General features: G+C 43.3%; 1 long non-coding RNA gene across 1 annotated transcript; it reads left to right on the top strand.

Annotated features, from left to right (window-relative positions):
• The first annotated feature begins 1,042 nt into the window (after positions 1 to 1,042).
• Positions 1,043 to 5,218, top strand: LOC125903467 (uncharacterized). The gene is made up of 3 exons (XR_007451302.1): positions 1,043 to 1,229; positions 1,466 to 1,548; positions 5,195 to 5,218. It is a non-coding gene; the product is annotated as an uncharacterized LOC125903467 (long non-coding RNA).
• Positions 5,219 to 22,455: the final 17,237 nt, after the last annotated feature.

Below are 22,455 nucleotides of genomic sequence, written 5' to 3'. Positions count from 1 at the left end.
CTGTCCTCGCGGCTGCAACTTGCACTCTCTTCATCTACTTCATCGCCACTGCTGTACGCAATTTAAAAACTACAACACCCATAATTCATGTAGGAACTGCTGCAGCCAATGTGCAGCCGGCGGGAGCTGCACAACAAATGATTGAGATGCAACTGGACGACCACCATCAGTTTTTTATGTTTTATCAGGTAATAACTACTCCAGACTCTGCTCTTATGTAATTTTCGGGACAGTTAGGGCAGGATTCGGGATTTTGGGACAACTGCTTGGATTTTGGGACTCTCCAGAATTTTTCGGGACGTCTGGTCACCCTAAGTTACATGTCTGGGAAGGTGCACGTCAGGCTACTGCTAGGACGAAACAAAACCCAAATACCAGGCCTACCCTTAAAGAGACACCAATACCAGCAGAATACTTCATTCAATACTTCATGAGATACCCAAAATGCCAAAAAGGTGTTCAAATTATTGACATATTTATTAAATAACTGTACAAACAACAAATACATTGGGCTTGACTTCACCACACCACAGACTGAATAGGTTGTACTGTGGTAGTGCCCAATCACACGTTGCATTAAATTTAAGAATGCTTGCTATGATTGGCTGCAAGCAGAATCATATAAATGGTATTTTTTTCCAGATCTGGGGACTAAAAAGGTCAAATGAAGGTATTATTTTACTGGAGAAGTTTTGATACTACTTGGCACCGGGTTATTTTGGTTGATACCTTAATGATATCGAGTACCAATGCCTAGCCCTTGTTTTGAACTGCTGGTCACACAAAACAACACATTTGAAGAAGGCGCCTTAGGGTCTTTTCAACATCAAATTAAGAGACAAAACATTCAGTCGATAATGAAAGTAACCATTAGATGCAGCCCTACATTTTTTTCCTTTTGCTTCTGGAAAAAGAGGCCCTCTGTTACCGAGCCCACTTCCTTGTGTTACACTCCGTGTTAATGTATTCAGCGTGTTGCCATGTGTGTCACATGTTGCATGTTATATGTGTCGTCTCTGTTGAACAGGCCCAATGTCTGTGTGTGAGCGGCGGTGAATTGGACCTGCTTGAACAGATAATGCGTCCCAGCACGTCAAAGAGGACAATGGGATCTTTTCTGGTCCGGAAGAGAGTGTGTAACACTATCTGTGGCTTAAATGGAGCGAGACAAAGAGCCAGGGGATCGTCGTGTATCACCACTGCCACTATCCTGCAGGAGACAACAGTGGGTGTGTGTCATCGCTCAGTCTCCAGTTGCTGTTTTGTGCAAGTCATGAATTATAATCTTACACCATGTGATCTGACCTCGCCTTTTTACAAGTGATTATCATGCTGCAGGACTGATGATTTGCAGCCTGATAACGTGGTTTCATGTCAGCTGATTAAATTAAACAAAGTACTGAAATCTTGCTGAGCTTGTTTGAACGTTGGGGAGTTGACTTTGGTAATCCTTATTTGCTTACAGCTGATGGAACTCAGGTCAGTGAGGGCGAGACATACATCATCCGCCATCGTCACTCTTTACTCTTCTAACAGCCTGGAGGACAGGTGTGTTTGTGTGTAACTGAAGTTTTGGGTTATGACTTCATACAAGTTTCTTGGAAATTTCTAACAAATTCTTTAATAACTAACCCTAACCCTACCATGACCGCAAAACTTGATGATGGCTTTATAGTCTGAGAGTGACATTTTAAAGCTATGACATTTTAACCTGCAGTGAAAGGTTCAGAAGTGGGTGTAGGTTTGTGTGTGCATGATGGCGTTTGTTTACAATTTAACTAATCCGGCTCACCTTACCTTGCTCTACCAGTAATCGTGGGAAAAAATGCAGCTCCTCTACTGTACCTGTTTTCCTTTGTGTCGGAGGTGTGGCCGAGTCATAACGCGAGGCGCTGCCACTGCTTCTCATGACAGTCATGCCTCTGCAGGTGTCACCTTTCCAGATCATCGTGTTGATACTGTGATGGGGGAAAGACTCAAAACAAACTGGAGCTGGAATGACCTCATTTGCCTCAGGAGGTTCACACAAACAGCCGTGGTTTCGCTTTACACTCATCATTGTGCTCTGAAACCATAATTAGTGTGAAAGATGATTCAGATGGAGCTGGTCCAGCTTCCCTTGCGGTAATACAAATGATTAGGATCTTATTGCTAAAACCTTATTAGAAGAAATGATTTAATGATGTCGATCATTCCTCTGTGCCCAACATGCAACAATTTACAGCATAAAGTTAGTGATATTGATCCCGTTTGGTTCTAATGCACTTTTATACTAATTTCCTGCATTTCAGTTGCTGCATTCAGAAACATGACACTAATGTCACATTTCCACTGCATGGTTCGGCTTGACTCGATTCAGTTAGGTTTGTTTCTCTGTTTTGTTTTCCACAGCAGATAGTACTCAGTGTAGGCAAGATATCAGCTGATTGACATAGTGTCGCCGAGTTAAACTGCCATGACATCATCTTCAACATGACACTTCCTAATGTCTTGTTTCCACTTATGGATGTGTAGGGAGATGAGGCAACTGGAAGTCCATTCATTCCTATGGGACTCCATGATATTCGATGTGCCTGCAAATCTCCCCCCTCCGTAATATTTCAGTCTGAAATTTGCCTTGAGTACATTAAAAAAAATTGAACTTCTGTGGTGGATTTCGGAGAGACCATATGACAGTGTGCCAGATTAGCTAACAGGCTGCTAACTAGCTAACAGGCTATTTTCTTCAATTGAGTTGCCTGTGTTGATCGTCAGGTGAACTTGAAATTTATGGTTAAAAATCACATACAGTCAGATTGTCATTATGACTTGGTCAGTCCCAGTAATGTTCCAAGTGCATATTTCAAACTACTGGATGGCGAAAAACTAACAAAATGAACCTACCCCCCATGGCTACAGGTAATCTCTATAAGGTTTCTATCCACCCATAATGCACTTCCTTGTGTTGGACACCAGAGGCATCATCCGTATATTTACAGATCTACGGACACTAGTCACATACGTAAGTGGAAACGAGGCGTAAATCCTTTTTTATCTGCAACCAAACAGAGGAACTCCTGAACTTTGTCAAATATACGGCGAAGTGTATGACACAGTTTTGCAGACTGCCATTTTTTTTAAATCTGGAAATTTGCAGTCACTATTGACGGTAGCTTGGCTATTTCAAAATGGCGGGTTTGTGCACAATGTCCCTTGTTGCCTCAGTTACAATTCTACGGACAGTTGACCAATCACTGATCTGCGGTGTTTTAACGCCCCCCTGCTCCACCTTGGCTCAGTTCACTTGGAATCTCGACTGAAGTGGTAGTTGGAAAAATAATTTTACAGATAATAGACCTTTCCATTCAAATCAGCTAAGCAAGATAGTCAGCATGGCCGCCATTTTTATGTGTACCATTGCCACTGCTCGTTGTTGCAGGCTAACATCTGTGTAAACAAACCAACATGCAGCATGTTGCAAACTGAGGTATTGTTTTGCAGGAACAAGCAAATAAGCAGTGGAGTAGTACATTTTCAAATTACCAATACTGTTATGTCCCTGTTTGTTTTGTTGCCCTTAATCACATTTCTTGAAACATGATGTCATCTAAAGACACAGTGATTGGTATGTAGTTGTAGTTTTCTGTTAAATAAAGAAAATAGGTGTAAGAATAGGCCATATCAGGGTTCTTAAACTAGTGAGTGTCATCATAACAACAAACAACAATGATCATTTTCTTTTATACTAGTCAAATGACCACAGCAAACAATTCAATATCCTTTCTTATCTCATTCTATTTCTATGGGTGGTACCAAAAAAGTAGAATTGCCAAAAAATACCAAAAAAGTACTATCCAAAACTTTTGCTAACAGAAAACCAAATAAGAACAAGTTTAGTTGAGTAAAGCCGTGCCGTACTTTACAGTTAAAATGCGGCGATAGAATAAATAGCTTGACCCCAAAATCCAAATATGCTCAAGTGCTTTCGCAACTTCTCCTCTGCACACATCAGCAAAAGGCCCCAGAAGGGTAAATGCTGACCACTTGGCAGAGGTTTGGTAGAGCTCCGCCACATTTGGGCCCATTTAAAGCAATGTTTCCCAGCCGTCAGCAGCTGCTTTCCATCTAGTGGCATTTTCCTTGTCTACCCCCCTAGCCAGCCTCCTCCACCACCACCATCCCCTCTTTCTTCACGTCAAACTTGGCAGGCAAGTTTACACTCTGATTTTCAAAGCCGCCCTGTTCTCTGTCAAATGTTGCGTGGCAACATCAAATGCTCTGCCGGACAGAGCCTTCCTGGGATTCCAGCGTGGTGGGCGGATAATTGGAGGCAGGCCTCAGCGGATCTGGCAGATGTGTGATGAGTTTTTACTGGAGCGTTGGTTTTTTTTGTTTTTTTGGAGTGGTGTGTATGTGTGCGTGGGGCGGGGTGAGAGACGGGTTTTAGAGGGAAAACATAAGGGCTTTCTTTGTTGTCGTCCCCTTCACCCTCCCTAAAGCTGGCCACAGGGGCGTCTTATTGGCCCAGTGGCCAAGTAAGGGCTGAGTGTGGCAGTAAACATTGCATACAGACACGATATCTGAACCCAGCATGTGGAATTTGATGTCTTAGGTCTGACTCACAAAGCCTTTAAGCCTCCAAACATTTCCACATGTCCTGTCCTTCATTTTCTCTGTTTCACTTTTTCTGGAAGCTGCTTTTTTTTCTCTTACTTTTGCAAGAAACACCCAGATAATTACTGGGCACTCTTGTCTGGGGGTTGACCGCAAGTTTGGATGAAGGTCACTGCAGTTGCTGTCAAACATATAGTGATTACAAAGACGCTCAGGAATTCCCCCCCTCTTTTCCCTCCACCCGCTCACCCCACTGTAAAAGCAGGAATGCTGGACTTGGATTCTTAGTTTTCCTGTCCATCCATCATTGAGCAAGCATAACAGGGACCCAGACCAGCTCCTCCCAAGCCAAGGGTGGGCTTCCACCGAAAGTGCAAGAGGCCAGGGCTCAGTGGAGGGCTGCGGAGAGGGAAGAGAGGATGGGGGGGTTGTTGGGCTCGGGAAATTGTTAGACAGAGAGGGAAATGGACAAAGAGAAAAAAAAGACATGCAGACAGAGTTCCAAGAAAAAAAAGAATGAAACACAGCCCTCCCATGTTTTTGTTCAGTCCCTTGGGCTCATGCAGACAGTATTAAGTTTAATTTTTTTCTTTTTACACAGGAAGGCGGTGCAGATGTTCCTGAGAGCAGGCCTGCGGTTTCCCTGTTTTCCTTTTGCTAGTCTGTTCCCGGCTCTCCAGCGTTGCCAAGGCGCTCCCTTACTCGGTGCTGGCGTTTTTGTTTTTCCTGAGAGTGGGGCTCCAACAGGAGGGTCATCTCCAGGCCAGCTCCAAATGAGAAATAGTTGGCCAGCTGCCCTGGCGGCCGCTCAAATCCGCCCTTTTGAAAAGATTACTGTGCTGCTGCTGCCGCCGCCTCCTGTGGGGCATGCCAGATCTGCTGAGGGGAGAGGAATGTGCAGGAGGGCTGGAAGAGGGAGGAGAGGGGGGCACCGGGGGGGCCACATTTCATTCGACCTCTTTCAGAAAGTTTTTCTCATTACTTTTCTTCTCCCTCTCCTCCTCAAATGTTTCAATTTGTGCTGCACAGAACAGGACGTGGACTGTTCCCAAATAAAACCTGACAGGGTTTTTCCACCCAGCCAAGAGCTGTGTGACACAGTCCAGTTCAGCCGCCTCCCTCCCCTGGTTGTCTTTTGGCTGCTTGTTTTTGTTTCTTAGGGACTAGTGATGAATGATCGATTGATAGCGTTAAAGCCCACTGTGGGACTGCCGCAGGCTATCTCTGCTAAGCTGCTTTGCCTGATAGGCTGCTGACTGTGGAGACTCCAAAGCCAGAGCAATAAAAGTTGATTTGTGGGGGCATTGTGAGAAGCCCCAGACACTTAAGAGAGGTGTGCATGTCTCCTCTGGCCTGTCACAATCAATACTACCCCACCACCGCTGGGCCTCTCTGTCCCCACCGTGTTTACTCTTAAATAATGCATCACACTCTCGCACAAATACCTTCCATTCACACTAGGGATGGAGACCATTAGCCGTGGCCATGTGGAACAATGAAATACAGCCTCTGCGTCCTCTTTCTTTTTATACAAGCAGCAGATAGAGCATTTTCCTTCTCTTGAGTGCTTCTGCGAGGCATCATTTTAGTGCTGCCTGACCTAATTTAACAACCTCAACATCCAATCTTTTCAGGCTCTGATTACACACCCGCCTAGTTTCAGCTCGGATTAACCTCTGAAAAGAACTCTATAACAATTAGTGGAACAATGAAGATAAAAGGCCTTGCCTGAGTTAGGTTGTCTGAACCTGACATATTTTCCCCCTCTTAACTCCGTGCCCTGAGGGGGACGCATATTTCCGTGTTGTATTTATGAAAACGGTTACCACAGTATATAAAATGGTATGTTAACAAGGCGTCGAGCAAAAGCAAACACTTCTCTGCTATTATATATTGCTGTTTATGATTCTCTTAGCGATCATGTTACTGGAGACTTTGATAAATGCTGAGTAATTACATCACTGCTCCACTGTAAGAATGTTGGAGCCTCCCCAGGGATCATTAACTGCTGACGGATTTGGAGTGATGAGGCCTTGGTGGGTGGTCCTTATCTGAAACAGTCAGGAAACAGGGCCAGACCCATAAACACCCCACAGAGGAAGCACCCGTGTATGGAGACCACACCCTAAGTTGCTGTAAACCTTGACTGTGCCCAGAATATAAGAAAAAAGGGTCTCAAAGCTTCATCCAAACCTCTGACTCTCACAGCCCTTTTGGGAGCAGCCGAGGCAGAGAAAACAACAACCCAGCTTGGTTTAATTTGCAAGACTGGTCTGTTCCAGTAAACATCACCGCGCACGCAGGCAGAGTCAGAGCTTTGCTATCAGTGTGTCTGCTCCACGCTGACACTATAAGAATAGCAGTGTGTGTTCCTGAGTCACATCATCTGCTTAGCAACACGCACGCTGGGGAGAGCAGGACAGAGCGATGTGATTGGGGGAGACCAGGACCCTCAGGACACTGAGCGCTAATTGCAAAGCTGTTTTTTTCCTCCATTTTTAACAGATGCAATACGCCAGCCACAGAAAAGGGGTTGCATAACAGGATTTTACAGCAGATCCCCCTCCTCCTTGGTAGCTCTCCCTCCGTTTCCATCCTTTTATGCACCCCCCCCCCCACCCACCCTCTTCCTAGCAACTCCATCTCTTCCTCTCCATCCTCTCATAACAGCTGGAGCTGAGCCAGATGGTTCTGATGCTATTTTAAAGATTACAGACAAAGAGCGCAAGATTCAGTAGTGTTTTTGTATTTTTTTTCTCTGCAGTTGGTGTGTAAAATGCATGCTTATTTATGTGTGTTTGAGACACAAAAGAAAAATCTTTTGTTAATTGGTTCGGAGGCAATGCTGTTGACCTGACTTGGGTCTTTGGCAGTCGCGACAAAGAGCTCAGTGTGGCCAGCCTTTGTGCTGCAGAGCTGGAAGAGCGGTTTCCATATTGGGACAATATGCGCCATGACCTCTGACCTGCTCTGAGGCGGCGGCTAGAGAGCACTCAGAGATTCGCTACCCAAAAACACAAAGCATTCCAGGCTCACACACATCCACAAATAAGAGAAACAGAAAAACACATTGGCACAAGTAGACAACGCACACATGCACACCAACTGTTACTTTTTCGTTCGTCGACCCTCCGGGCCAAAAATTACACATGCAAGCGTTTTGCTGTCTGACGGGGGCAGGGCAGACTTGGCTGGGGGAGCTGAGAATATTTGCAACACATACACACACAGACTGGTGATCTCACTCTGTAAGGCGAACATGAAGTATTTGTTGCCACGGGGCCAAGAGAGAGTGTGTGCATCAGCATGAGGGGGTGGGATTTGTTGTGCTTTGTGGGAGATGGGAGTGGGAATTCGACATAGCTGTTGTATGACTTTTTGTTCAGTACAGTTTCCACATCGGTCCTGGAGAAAACAAAGAAAAATTACGCAATGCAAATGTTACTCAACCTTGATTACAGTCTTTCATGTGAACACCAGGAAAAGATTGTACTTTGTGCCAGTGTGTGTACAAGGAATACACAAAAAAAACAAAAATCTGCTTCTCTCAATCTCACTGATTTACAAAGTGCCTCTACTGTTTTGGACTTTACCTTTGTGCATATTTACGTGTGAGAGTGCATGCCCCCTTATCAGAGGAACAAACTCTTGTGCACTCTTTGCATGTTTGGCTGGCTACATCTGCCATCCACAATAACCCTCGGAGTGATGTCCAATGTGCTGAGTATGTTCCGATGTTTGTGTGCTTGGTTAGCGAGGGTGAGGGGAGGATAGTCCAGAAATAGAAATGTTTCATGAAAACATCGGAATGGAGAATCATTTCACTGTAAAGGCTAGTTTCATAATCGCCCTGGAGGAGCCGAGGCTTGTCTGTTCCATTTGAGCTCCCTTTTTGCCCTAATTCACTTCTGCAACTTGAATGTATTTAACCCAATGTCAGCTCTGACTACCCTCGCTCCCTTATCTCAGCCTTTACTCCTGTCAGGTCATGTTTGTTACGGAAGAGCTGAGTGTTTTTTTTTGTCTGGGGAAGTGCTGTTAACATCACAGCTATGATGATGACTGTGTTACTGTATGTGAGGCAGCAATCATTTTCCTTGTGAATGCCGGTCAGGAGAGGGGAGCACAGCCATGAGTAAACAAGGTGTGGCTCCGCTGAGATGATTTTCAGAGGAAATTCATTCCCCTGACCAATCAGTCAGTGAGTCATTCTGTTTTTGAGTATTCTCCCATAATGTGTGTGCAGCACTGACAGCAGCCCAGTCCCAGAGGCTTTTCTGGCAGGATGCATTGAAATAGACTTGTCAGGGCTCAGGGCACAGCAGAGAATGTTTATGTAAGTGCTCAAAAATAGGCGGCACATTTTGTCATGTTTAGCGTTAGTCATGAGTTCACCAACAGTCTTAGCACAGCATCAAGGAACTATTCAATGTGGCTTCTACTTTTTGTTCAAGAGTCTACATATCAGGTTTTGAGCTAAAGGCTAATTTCACCGTGCTACCATACCCACAGTGACAATGCTAACATGCTCATGTTTAGCAGGTATAAATTTTTACCATGCTTACCCTCTTAGTTGAGCATGTTAGCATGCTAACATTTTCTAATAAGCCCAAATACAAAGTACCAGTTTTTTTTTTACTAGGGGTACTCAGAGTTTTTTAAACTCGCACCAACCCAGCTCATTATGACAGCCAATCCAACTTGCCCGACCCGCAAACATATGCATGCCCCAAGCCCAACTCGCAAACCAGAGCTGAAAGTTTCTGGTAATGACCATCACCAATAGTCTACTTGCTGTTGGCTTTATTGTATGTGATGTCCGGTAAATATCACAATCTGAAACGTGTCTTTTCTGTTTAAAAAGTACAAACAAAAAGACAGCAGGTACTCAACCATCTTTTAAGTGGTTACATCTTAAGTCTTGAGTCAGGCGGATATCCTACGTGGTTTGTTTACATAACAGAAATGCATATACTGACTCATTGTGGACATTGTGGTTATTTGCTGTTAGGACATGGTGTTAGGCCTACATGTTCTCAGAGAGAAATAGGCTATTTTTACCAGACATGACAAGATGACAAGGAGATTTAAATATGTCTGACTTCAACAGATTTTTCTGTTCAAAAACTGGATAACAAAAACCCTGAGCACAGCAGAGCTGATGATAAAGTTACTTGCTCTGGGTGTTCAAGAGAGGGAGAGAGAGACGGAGAGAGGGGAAGAGAAGGTGGAAGGTGGACTATTGCACAATGCGTCTGTAAGTTAATAACAACTTATTTACAATGCTGCTTTGTCAATTAATGTCCTGCCAACCCTAAACATGAATTTTTTTTTAATAAGCTTACCTGGCCTGCCCGACCAGTGGTTGTGGGTTGACCCACTCTTTACTACAAAGTTCAGCTGAGGCTTACGGGAATGTCATGAGTTTTGCAAAAATCTCTGAACGATGGCACTATATGAAAAGTTAAATGAGTCACAAAGTTAGCACAATCCATTCTGAGAGATTCATCAATTTTTTAATTTTAAAATACTCAAATTTCATGGTAATCCATCCAAAAGTTGCTGAGACATTTCACACAAAACCACAAATGTCATCCTTGAGTGACCCTCGATGAAAATTCAACTATTCACCAAAGCCAGTAGGATTCATCCTCTGGGTACCATAAATGTCTGTCATCCAATAGTAGTTGAGATATTTCAGTCTGGACCAAAATGGTGGACAGAGCAACCAGCTACCAAAACAAAGATCGCCATCACAGAGCCACACAGCTAGCCTGGCTAAAAATCTTAGAGAATCAGGACATGTGTTCATGAAATCAGGAAAATGTCCATGTTGCAATGTTGCAACACCAGCACAAGCCCATCATTTCATACATGGTGTCCCATATGACTTACTAAACATTATGCTGCATACCGTGGCAAGTCGAGCACAAAATTGAATCACATATTTTATAACATGAATGAACAGCAGCTTCTGACGAACGCAGCATTTCACACGCCGCTTTATTATTGCAGAGCCAGCCAATAAACTCCACAGGGGTGTCTCTGCTGACCTAACATAATGCCCCTTTCATCATATACATATATTGAATATGTAAACTGTCCCATGCCTACCATCCTCAGCATCTTCCATAATGTGAAAGCCATACGCAGTTTATCACTGGAATGTCCTCACTTGCATAAAGAGAGACACGGATACAAGGCCTAATCTATGGTGTATACTGTCTGTGATGTTAAGCATTTATATGGCCTATTGAGCCCATGTTTTCTTTTTTCAAGCTAGCCAGGCTAAAGCTAATTCTCATAGAAGACTTTGTGCTTTGTTTCTTAAATATAACCTAGATTCCCCCATCAAGAAAAAGGAAAATCCTGATTGTGAAATGGCAAATCCAAACGTATCTCCTCTCACCATTTACCCACACAACCTGATAACCCAGCCAGGCTCCAGCCTGAACACTGGATCAATGCGTATCCAGATCAATAGGCTTATTAGAGCTGCAGTTGAGTGGTGAACAAAGCCGATTAGCTGAGTCTCCACAGCATGTCCCCTCAGGTTGAAGAGAGACACAGAAAAGGTCACCAGTCACAAGGTCACTGCGCCCTGTAGAGCTGCTGGTCGTACGCACTGAGGCAACCTTCAGCACATATGATTAATAGAATTAGACTCTGGGAAACATTGATCAGCACTCTCTGTGCTCGCTCTAATGCAGAAATCCTATTGATTTTTAATCATTTTTAGCTCCCTTTTGGAACAATGCTAATGTTTGAAGGAACCACCTACATTTGGAGGTGCATACTTAAAAAGAGGTTTTCTCCAAACATTTGCTGCTGGTGTTTTAAAGGTCAATGAGTGCAATGAGCGTTCTTGAGACTATTTTTGCGGACTCCCAAGGCTGAGAAGTGAGGTGTGAACTGATGGCGAGTCTAGGACGGTCAAAAGAGGCAATGTTCTCCAGTCAAAGGACATGACATGAATGGAGTTACAGCTAGGCTCATTTTTGTTACCTGTCTACCCAAGAACATGTCTGAAATCCAGCCAAAAGACACTCACATCTTTGTGAGTTCTACCTCTATAGGTGGCATAAGAGGGAACACATACATGGAGGGAATGAAAGAGATGCATTCATGTCTTGAGGGTAATTTCATGATCGTGGGTACCTGGGGGCCTTATAAATCTTTCAATTAGCAACTTATAGGCTTTCAATGACTAACATGACCATTCAGTGGTGTATATATATTTGACTACTTGAAAGCTCATGTGCCTCCATTAGAGTATGCTTATTGATAGGACTGAGTCAGATATGGAACAAATGTTGGATAAAAAGTTTTAAGGTGGGTAAAAGGACAAGATAAACACTGTGGGCTTCATGTGCAAACAGAGATGACTGTGTTTAATTGGAAAAACAACTTTCCTGAGACCTTCCCCTGTGTGACTACCATCCTCAGACTGAAGATGAATGGGTTGCTCTTTCTCCTTTTCCACAGAGATATAGGCCTTGTGTTTTGATCCCGCCTTGTGAATGGAAGGCTCTCTACACTATACTCTGTATCCTGAAACCCAGTACTGATGGGGGGAGCAGGACTGTCTTGGTTGGCTCTGCCCCCCGCCCCCCCCCCCCCCTCCTGCACAAAGGCCACCTTTGACTGGAAGGCCTGTAATGAGTTAGAGGAGGGGGCTGAGCAGAGGCCGGAGGAATATCTGATGACTAAGAGGCTGCGAACGCCACTGTACACGACTGTGTGATTAATGAATGCAGCATCATTACAGACTGGCCTTCACCCAACACTCTGAGGTCATCACCTCCACTCCTGCTCTTATGTTTCATTGAGGAGCAGCTTAGATTAATCTGAAGAAGGAAATGTATACTTCCACATATGGATTCTTTGCTTCCATTGAAGCAAACTTGCATGTCATGCGGGTAGATTTTATAAAGTCAGTGAGGTGTGCTGTTGTCTGTGAATATTGATCCAGAGCCTTATGTCTTGTGTGCTGGCTCAGGGTATATTTGCAGCTGCTGTTACTGGAAATGGATCCCGAGAGCGATCTGGATTCAGCTGATCCAATTAAACGCTGTGAATAATTGATCTGACAGTGAAACTGAGCCCCGTCACATGGGAGCGGTGACATCATCATTTAAGGGTTGAAACCGTACTCCTGTGCAGCTGGACTGCCCCGGGTCGTTTGTTCCACAATCAGTCCACTGTATCTGATTACCGCCTGTGAAGGACACAAAGCAGACCATGAGGACAGAAGGGGAGGTTACACTGGCATTATCACGCTTAGCAAGACTGTACAAAGACAACAGACTTACTGATAGCCGGGAACTGGAAACTCATGAGATTGTCACATGTTGCAGTCTGCAATCTCCTAAGCCGAGAGAAATCCAGCTCTGATTTCATCTGGTTACAATGCTCAAGTTGAAGTTACTTTCTAGTATGAGAGAAAAAAAATCTTTCCTTTCCTTTCCTCTCTCACAGCCTTTTCTTGCCTCTCGTTTAGGGGCTCTGCGAGCTGTGCTGGATTGCGTGCTACAAAGGCCATTCCTAAACAAGACCTCCATGTGAACCAGATGGACTCTCCGTGGGTCGATTATCTTCCTGGCCATGAAATAAGGTGCAAATAGGAGCCATCTTTGACCCTGGCCTTGGAGGAAGCTTAGATTGTAATATCTAATGAAACCCCTCTAGAGAGGTCTACTCCTGCCACTCGCCACCTTTTCATCTAGATCAGCACCACAAATGAGAAAAGGAGGCTGTTGAACATCCGACATCTTGTCTGAATTAGACTCGAACCCTTGGGCAGGAACAGGGGGAGGTCTGCTCTCCACATCTCCCCTCAATTTCTCACGGAGGGAGGAAAGGGTGTGGGGTCCCGCTTACAGCTGACTCTCATGCTGCAAACATTTTGCTGGGTTGGCACTTCTGATATGGTCATAATGAACTCATGGGCCTGATGAAATCATCCAGAGAGTTTCTCCCCACGTGGCCACACAGTCATCGTGCATCACTGTGTAATGTCCAGGTTTGTTAAGTGGCATTATTGCTGTCTGCCTGTGGAAAGTCGAGAGACTCATCAAATGAACCTGATTCAGACTAAGACATGACTAGTGTGTCCGCAGCAGATGTTTTGTTGATGTGTCCAAACTTCGTCATTTGTTTTCTCTCCTTAGCCGAAAAGGACAATCCTTTCAATTTTGATTACTCTCATATCTGTGCGTTAATAATGGAATTGACCAGCCTGATAATATGAGTGAAATGTTGTTTTATTTGACTTCACTCACTCAGTCTGACCTTGCTTTCATGTTAGCCCATTTTTATGCCTCGTGCTGACGACAGCCATGACCTGAGGCATTACGTTTTTGGGTTGTCCGGCCATCCATCCCATTCTCATGGCTGCTATATTTTAGCAACGTCTTGAAGGAATTTCCTCAAATTTGGCACATCTGTCTGTCCTGTCAGAGAGATCCCTCCTTTGTTGTACTTTCTGGGTTTTCTACCACTTTGCACATTAATGGAGGTCCTTCCACATCTGAGTCGAGAGTCTAAGAATTGAGGATGTTGTTGCTGTAGAGATTGTGAAGCTCCTTGAGGCAAATTTGTGATTTGTGATATAAGGATATATAAGTAAAACTGATTTGACTTGACTTTGTTAAGCGTTATTGCACTTGTTCTGCTGTAGTGTCTAATAGTGTCTAATAGTCTGTAAGTTCAATAAAAACAAAAAACAGTCAAATTGGCCATTAAGCTGATTTTGATAGAACACAAAGTTGTCACCATTACAGTAGACAATGCTTCAAAGATGGATGTTGCGGCAAAGAACCTACAAATTCTAAAACGAGGATGCTTGACCCACATATGAGTCTGGACAGACATGGATGTAAACTACAACATGAATGGTTGGTGGAGGTACACAACTGCAAGTGGTAACCACTCAGTAGCAAGTGATACATCCATCCCAGCAATGTCATATCAGTCAGAAACTAAGCTGTTGTAGCTGTTGCTCGCCACAGGCCGCCGTCCAAAACACAACAGCAGCGAACGCTGCACGTCAAAAAATACATCCCTATTATTTTCAATGCACAACCCTACACTGGCAGCGGCAAGACACACGTCGGTGCTCCTGGACGCTGCAAGCTACCCCATGGCACTCCACACCACTGTCCTATTTCCAGCCTCACTGCCCCCGGAATTACATGCATTAAATGCCCATAGCAGCTCCTAAACTCTTCTCCTATGGCAGCTCGACTCCTCCCCTCACCATTGATGCATAGAAAACTCTGTTGCTGTGTCTCGGGTGAGACAAAGAATGGATTAGGAGAGACTTCTTGAGGTCGAGAAATATCCCGAGCTAAACAATCCACAATCCCGTCACTGTAAAGATAATGGCCAAAAAGATATTACCTGGCAAATCATAACTCTGGAGACTGGCTTTTCAGGTGAGAAATCAAGCTGCCCTTAATCATCAATTAGGGACTGTCCATGCATGATTTTAAGCTAATGCATAGGTGAAGGAAGTACAGATCTTTCAGTTAAAGTAGTAATAACTTTGTGTGGGTGTCTAAAGTCTGGATTGGTAGACTCTTACTCTAACTAAAAACAGCAGGCCAGACCCATTTGAATTACTGAAGAAGTTGGACATTTGGGCACAGATTCAGAGGTCTGAAACCAGACTAGCTAGTAACCTAGCTTAGCACATGGAAGTGCCAAAAACTGCAGTTCCTCTAATGGCCACTTGAGGCTTGTTCCAGAAGCCAGTCAATCCCCATAGACACCCCTGTTAAAATTAGAAAAACAGATAACTGGTTGCTCTGTGTTGTAGAGTGTAGATCAAAAAATGCATCGGGTGCTCTTGGAAAAAAAAGGTGGGAACTCCAAAATACTGCAAACAGGAAAAGAATCCAGGCACTACAAACAAAAATGAAAATGAGGAAGGGAAGGTTAGATTATAAAGCCTTTAATATAATGGCCGACTCATTAAAAAGCCAACATGTTTCGACCGCTGTTGGTCTTCATGGAGAAAATGCCCACATTTACAGCAGAAATAGACACGTTTGCAGCCTGGTACAAAAACAGTTTTGGTCTCTATAGCTAATTTGACCATTCATGACAACGGCGCAGGGTAAACATTTTTTTTTTATAACTCTCCCGTTTGCATATTACTTCCTAATATGCAAACGGGAGAGTTATATATAAAAAAAAAAAAAAGTAGCTTAAAGGTACGCATAATAAAGGCCATGCCCCCTTTGACTGACAGGCTGCCTGCAAGACCTCACTACAGTCTATGAGTCAAATCCACCCCTCACTCCTCAACAGCTTCACCCTCATGCCCAAATATGGTCACTTCTGGCTATAAAATTTCAAGATTGGGATGGCCAAAATGCCGAACTTGAGGTATTGGAATGGGAATCTACAAACCAATGGGTGATGTAACAGTAGCTATGTCCATTCATTTTATACAATCTTTAGTTAAGACTTTGTAGCTCACTGGTTTAAACCATTCACAACCAGAAATGTAAAGAATATCCTGGACTATTTCTTCACAAACAGTTTATTGATTCACAGAGCATTTAATGTGCAGCGTCCCCTGCTTGAGCGCGTGTCCTAGGAAGATGACAATAGCCTTGTTGCCTTGAGGTTTTATTAATAATGCAATAGTTTCAGCAAGTGGCTATCCCTTAAATCCTAGCCCTTTATTGATGGCATTATATTAGTCTTTTTTAGTATTGATTGAGCTAGATACATTGTGTCAGCTGGTGATGGTGAGAACAGGGCAAGCTGCTTCCCACTGCTGCTAATCATTATGCTAAGCTAAACTAAAAAGCTTCCAGACTCCAGGCCCAAGACCAAATTTTAACCCCAACCCTAACCCATTGACTTCTGTGGTACTTAGCCTTAACCCAATTTTAGTTTCATGACTGAATAGTCCTCTTGACACTTGATATTAACCTCCCATTAAACTAAATTGAACCCAACACCAATCACGAAGAGCAGCGATGTGAAACACAATTCAAAGGGGAAATCTACCAAAAGGTTTAATTGTTTCTGAAATTGATAAGCACTTGGAATTTAGCAACAAGTGAAGCTTCCAGCATTTGTTGTATACCAGTTAAAGGCAACAACCAGCTGCTGAGTAAATACCTGCCTACAGTACTGGCTTGCTGTTGGGTTTGTCTGAGTTGTCCCCTCTCCGATATTAACTGACAATCTATCTCAAGTGAAGATAAACTTAATTCAAGTATGTTTCTTTTTCCCTCATTGGGAAGGTTGGCAAAAGCAAATATGGCCATGCCCACACATTTCTCCATGAATTGAGTCATTGGAACTTCATGCGGGCAATGAGGGGACCCTGTCAGTTAATTAGATGAGGGTGGTGACGGCTCCATCCATCACCTTATGTTTTCTTTCACTATGAGACAAGTCCAGTTGGAACATTTCCCTCATCTGTCAAACCCGAGAACATTTCCAACTGCAAAGACCACCAATGGGTGGAGAGCTGGAATGAAATCTTTCGAGCAACACACTGACATGAGCTCGACCTCCCCGGAAAGGTCATGCGGTGTTACCATGGCAACGGTGAACACCACCAGTATGTTAAAAAGGTAGCCAGGAGGGGTGCAGGGGGCGCCTAAACTGAATCCATGGCTGCGGAATTTCAGTGGGTGGGTGCGGATGCATGTTGAATTTTAAAATATTCTCTCTAAATGAAGTCAGAGTAGCCGTGCCTCCATTCATTACACCACTCTGATGTTCCATAACCATTAACATCTGTTAAAGCCCAATACGCACCACAACACATCCAGCTCTCTGGACAAGGAGGGTATTTTTAGACATGTACTCATTAGTGCTGAGAGATCATTTGTAATGAAGGACGGGAGGGGAGAAGGAGGCCAATAACACAGTGAAATATGGTATCCATATTCAAATACCTGAGGGGGGAGTGGGCTTAACGGGCAGTGAAGAGAGTTGAGGTGAGATGTGAGGGGCAGGCCAATCAAAGATTTTGAGGAGAGCCATGCAATAAAATAGTCAGGGCAAGGTCAAGGGAATTATGCAGCACATTATGCATTATCTCAATGCTTCTATCCTCTGTCTCTAAAATATAGACATCATATGTAACCTCAAAGTAATTACATATGCTTATAAAACGGCTATGTTCCCTGGAACAGGATCAGACCTATTGTTCTCGCTGAGATCAACATTCCTCCAGTAATTCAGCCGTAATTCAAATGAGCTTGTCAGCTCTATTAGCAGAGCGGCTATCATTCAGAATCACACATGGTATCGATTAATGGACTCTCCTCATTGTGAACCGTTCAATTATTCCACTCTGAAGTGATATATGTCCTGCAGTCAACATGTTCCATATTTCCTGTTTTGGTCATACAATGCTGGTATTGAATTGTGGGAGTGTTATCTGTTTTTCTATAATGGGATTCAGTTTTAATTTGCTGCAGGAGGGAAAGAGCCGTGCAATCTGTCTCTTTCTCCAGGTAGAGGTTAGATTGGATAAGAATATAGTGCCATTGTCTTACAAAGTGAGAACACAAACATAGATAGGGTGGTAGACAGCTCTGCCACTTCCCTCCTCCTTCAGCTCTGACAGGAGGATGTAGCCTGATACAACAGTGCCCCCTAGAGGAGAACTATTATTAGCCACAGTGTCTGTGAACTTGCAGCCACCAGGGGCAAATCCAGGTGTTTTTACAGACTGAAAATTATTCAGAATATAATGGTAATGTAATGTAATTACTATGGGGTACTTAATCGAACATTTGTCTAATTACCAGATGTTGTAGTGAATGCTTAATGTGTCAAAGTGGAAAAAAAGCACAAAGAGTAGCAAAAGCCATGCAGTCCAAATATGCTTTTGCGTACCCCAGCCGTGTCCCACCAAGCTGGCGCTGTCACTGGCAAAACAGGAAAACACAATGGAGTGATGGAGGGTCTCATTTGCCAGAGCGGCCTTTGCTGCCACACAATTAGCAGCAGAACAGTGGGCACACCAAATATCCAAGTGCCACTCCATAGGGAGGCCAACTTGGTCTGTGGCTCCAAATGGAGTTGGCCAATTTGGCGGGTGACTTCACTGGCATGTGAGACCAGTCATTGTCCTCCCAGGCAGCTGGCAGATGGGAGAAAAACGCACCCAGGTGCTGGGAATAGAAGTCACTCATGGAGTGATAATATTATAATATCAGTATTAATATTTATTCATGATTGAAAATAAAAACATCTGATGAATCCAGCTACATCGCTAGTGCAAAGCAGTGGACATCACCAGCTTTTATTTTGTCACAGAATCTGTTTTGTCTTGATAAAGGTATGTTTTGCAGTGGTTTTGCATATGTAGGTCCAGTTGTCTTACAAAAAAAGGAGAAGAGTGACTGTTACAATCAGGGTTCCCGCAGATCCTAAACCTAACAGTGGACTTTTGTTGCCTAAACTTAAGGAAATAAAACAAAGTATTTGACCTACATACTAAGTTTATTTTGAAAAAGACTGTGCATGTAACAAGCAGACATTGTACATTCCCTAGAAAAAGATCAATGTATTTTAAAAAGACACAATGCACACAACAAGTGTCAATTGACATGCCGTCTGTGAATGTCCAAACCTGACACAGGAGCGTACCTGGTGTGTCCTATTGTGACGTTTAGGTCCACTGACAAAGCGGCAGCAGCGAGTTGGGAGAACAATCTGGTAACAACAATTCATGTTTTTTTTTGCTTCAGTTTTGGTTATTGTAAAACTGGTCATCATTTTGAGTAGCATTAAAAAAAGTCTTAAATCTAATTTGTCTTAAGCTGTAAAAATCCTGGTTTCCCAAGAAATATGTATGGATATATAAATATGAAGAGTATGGTACAATTTAGAGATATTGTCCTTTGGACAGAGCCAGGTCAGCTGATTCCCCATTTGCAGTCTTTATGCTAAGCTAAGCTAACTAGCTGCTGGCTCTGGCTACACAGTGGTAACTTTTCATCTACCTCCCAGCAAGACAGTGTATGTCCTAAAAGTCACTTATTAGTCAGGCTCTAATTTTTTTTTGTTGCATCAGCACAAAAGATGTAGCTGTGCTCATGACCCAGTGTCTCCATTAGATCCTAAAACATTTGCAATAAAACGGTTAAAATGATAAAAACAAGTGAAAGGCTTTGGTGCACAACACTCTGAAGGAGAGAGGCATCAGCTTTCCACAGCCTCAGCCACCTACTGTACATCTGCCACCCACACCTCAAGAGCCTTGAGATTTTATCATGCATAGAGCTGTCATAAAGAGGACGCTGAGCTAAAAGAAGGTACAGAGGCACTGGTCCTTGAAATATTATAAAGAAATGGATGTGATGTCAGTAATCAATAGGCCACCACTGATTACATCATCTCCACATGCATTTCCCACTCATGTTGCTATACGTCCTTCACTTGAGATAATGTACAGCACGGTAAAAGCTCTTAGGGATGGCATTAACTGTAATGTTCTCTGCAGAGTGACATGCCTGTAATGACAGAGCACAGCATGCGCTCAAAGGGATAAAAAAAAAAAAAAAAAACAGTTGATAGTGCTTAGACCTCGATGGGAAGAAAAAAAAAATGCAGACGACAGGATGGCGAGGGTGATTCAGACCGCAGGGTGTTGATTTCTGGGAAAGTGGCTCAGGAGGCTGGAAGTACGAAGACAGATGGCCACATGGTGCACCGATTCCCCTATGAGGCTTCACACACAACAAGAAATCCATTTATGAGATGGCTCTCTGAGTGTAATGCCACTAATTTGGGTCTGATGAAGAACACAGGAGACGAGTGCCAGCGATGGGGACTTTCAAGCATCCCTAAAAGGATTTTTGAGAGCCCAGATGTGCAATGCATTGAATTTGATTCAACTGTGTTTATCCCTACAGGGGCTTTTAAAAGGACATCTTATCAGGTTATGTACCGTATATAGAGAGTTTTATATACAACAGAAATGTCTGGAGTGTTTGTGCTGTGTCAGTGTACCAGCAGCACACGCTGACAATATATTAAGAACAGCAGTGGACATACTGTACTGCACTAGCATACAGTTTTGAGGTACGTGTACTGAACTTGCGTATTTCCATTTTCTGCTACTTTATACTTTTACTCCACTGTGTTTTAGAGGCAAATATTGTACTTCTTGATTACTTGATAAAAATGGATTATTGCGTAAGGAGTACTTTTACAATATAGCCTGTAAATATACAAGTACATTTTGATGCAAACAAAAATTTACAGAATATTACTACTTTCACTAAAAGATATATCTTTTATCACTGATGAAGAATGAATACGTGCAGTCCAGTTTCTCAACAGGCCCTACCTGCTCGTTTGTTACCTGCTGACACACTGAATTTTGCCTTACAAAGGATTCACTGACTTTGACTGGTATTGATTTTTTGGAGGTACCAGACAGAATAGGCTTCTTTCCAATACAGATGTCTAGGATAGCGTCTTCTATGAATGGGGCTGTGATCCACCCCAACCCTTGTAATGAATTCATTATGTTATGTTGTAGTTCTATTCATGCTAGCGGCTGATCAGTTTTAGTCTGTCGGTTGATTTCTAAGGTCCAGACTGGACAGCTATGACAAGAATTGCCATTAAAAGTTGCAAAAGCTGCACAGACATTTGTGTTCCCCAAAAGAGGAATTTTAATCACTCTGGTGATCCTCTGACCTCCCCTCTAGCGCCACCGGCAGGTTGGCTTTTATGGTTTTAAGTTAAATGACTGACAAGATTGTAATGAAATTTAGGTCACACATTCATGTCCCCCTCAAAATAACTTGTAGCCTAACCACTGTTAATGCTAATAAGCAAATGCTAGCATGCTAACACGCTAAACTAAGATGGTTGAACAGACTATTTGGCATCATCATGTTAGCATTGTCACTTCTGAGTGTGTTATCATTTAAGCTCAAGTACAGCCATAGTGCAGTGCTGAACCTAGCAGAATAATAATGCATCAATAAGACATTAGCTATGGTATGTGCAAATTAGCCTCCCTCTGGGTGGCGTCCCAGGCAGCTGCCTGTGTCACCTATAGGTAGATCGCCACTGTTAGCATGGCTGTAGACTCTTAGCCAGTGAAGTGTGACTCACTAAAATTATCATGTATTTCTGCGGCTGGGAGGCGCTTGCTTGTCATGTGTTTCAGGTGGGAAAAAATTCTATGTAACATAGGTCAGCATGTCAAATGAGTCACAGGACTCTATTCATTGATTGGCTGTAGGTATTTTCTGGCCACAATTTGCCAACTTTTTGTTTGGCCACACCTTGCTGCAAATTTCCATAGACATCGCATGGTAGCTCACCACACCTCGCCACAGGCAGCACTTCGCTGCTGCTTGCTGTATTGGATGTAGGATTTCTTTCACCTGCAACAAACAATTAGCTCAAATTAATGAGAAAGATTGACAAGGTAGAGAGATCGACTTTATTTGTAAAAGATCTTCATTGCAATAAGAGGAAAAAATGGTTAAGTAAGGGACTGAATGATGGGAATAGCTTATTCCGCCTCCTCATTCTAATCCCACTTCTTGTGGCGGGCTCTTTCATTCATGGACTATGATGATATGTCCAACATCTTTAAGCAAGACATGATTTGCTGTTCTTGCCAGTCACAGAATGTTTTTATACGAGAGCCCCTCCAAGAAAAGGAGAGTCCAGATAAAAAGATCAAATTCTAAGTCTAATAAAACATATTTTAAATTCATCTTTGAAACGTACAACCTGAAGTGACCTTTCACTTAAATGTGAACAAACCCACTCAGGCAGAAAAGAGGTTTAACAGCTCTCCGACACAAGACAGGCGGGCTGATTGCAGAGAAGGAGGCAGAGTGTGTCTGC

This window comes from Epinephelus fuscoguttatus, linkage group LG16 (assembly GCF_011397635.1).
Source record: "Epinephelus fuscoguttatus linkage group LG16, E.fuscoguttatus.final_Chr_v1".
NCBI lineage: Eukaryota > Metazoa > Chordata > Actinopteri > Perciformes > Serranidae > Epinephelus > Epinephelus fuscoguttatus.
This window is presented reverse-complemented; position numbering and strand designations above follow the sequence as displayed.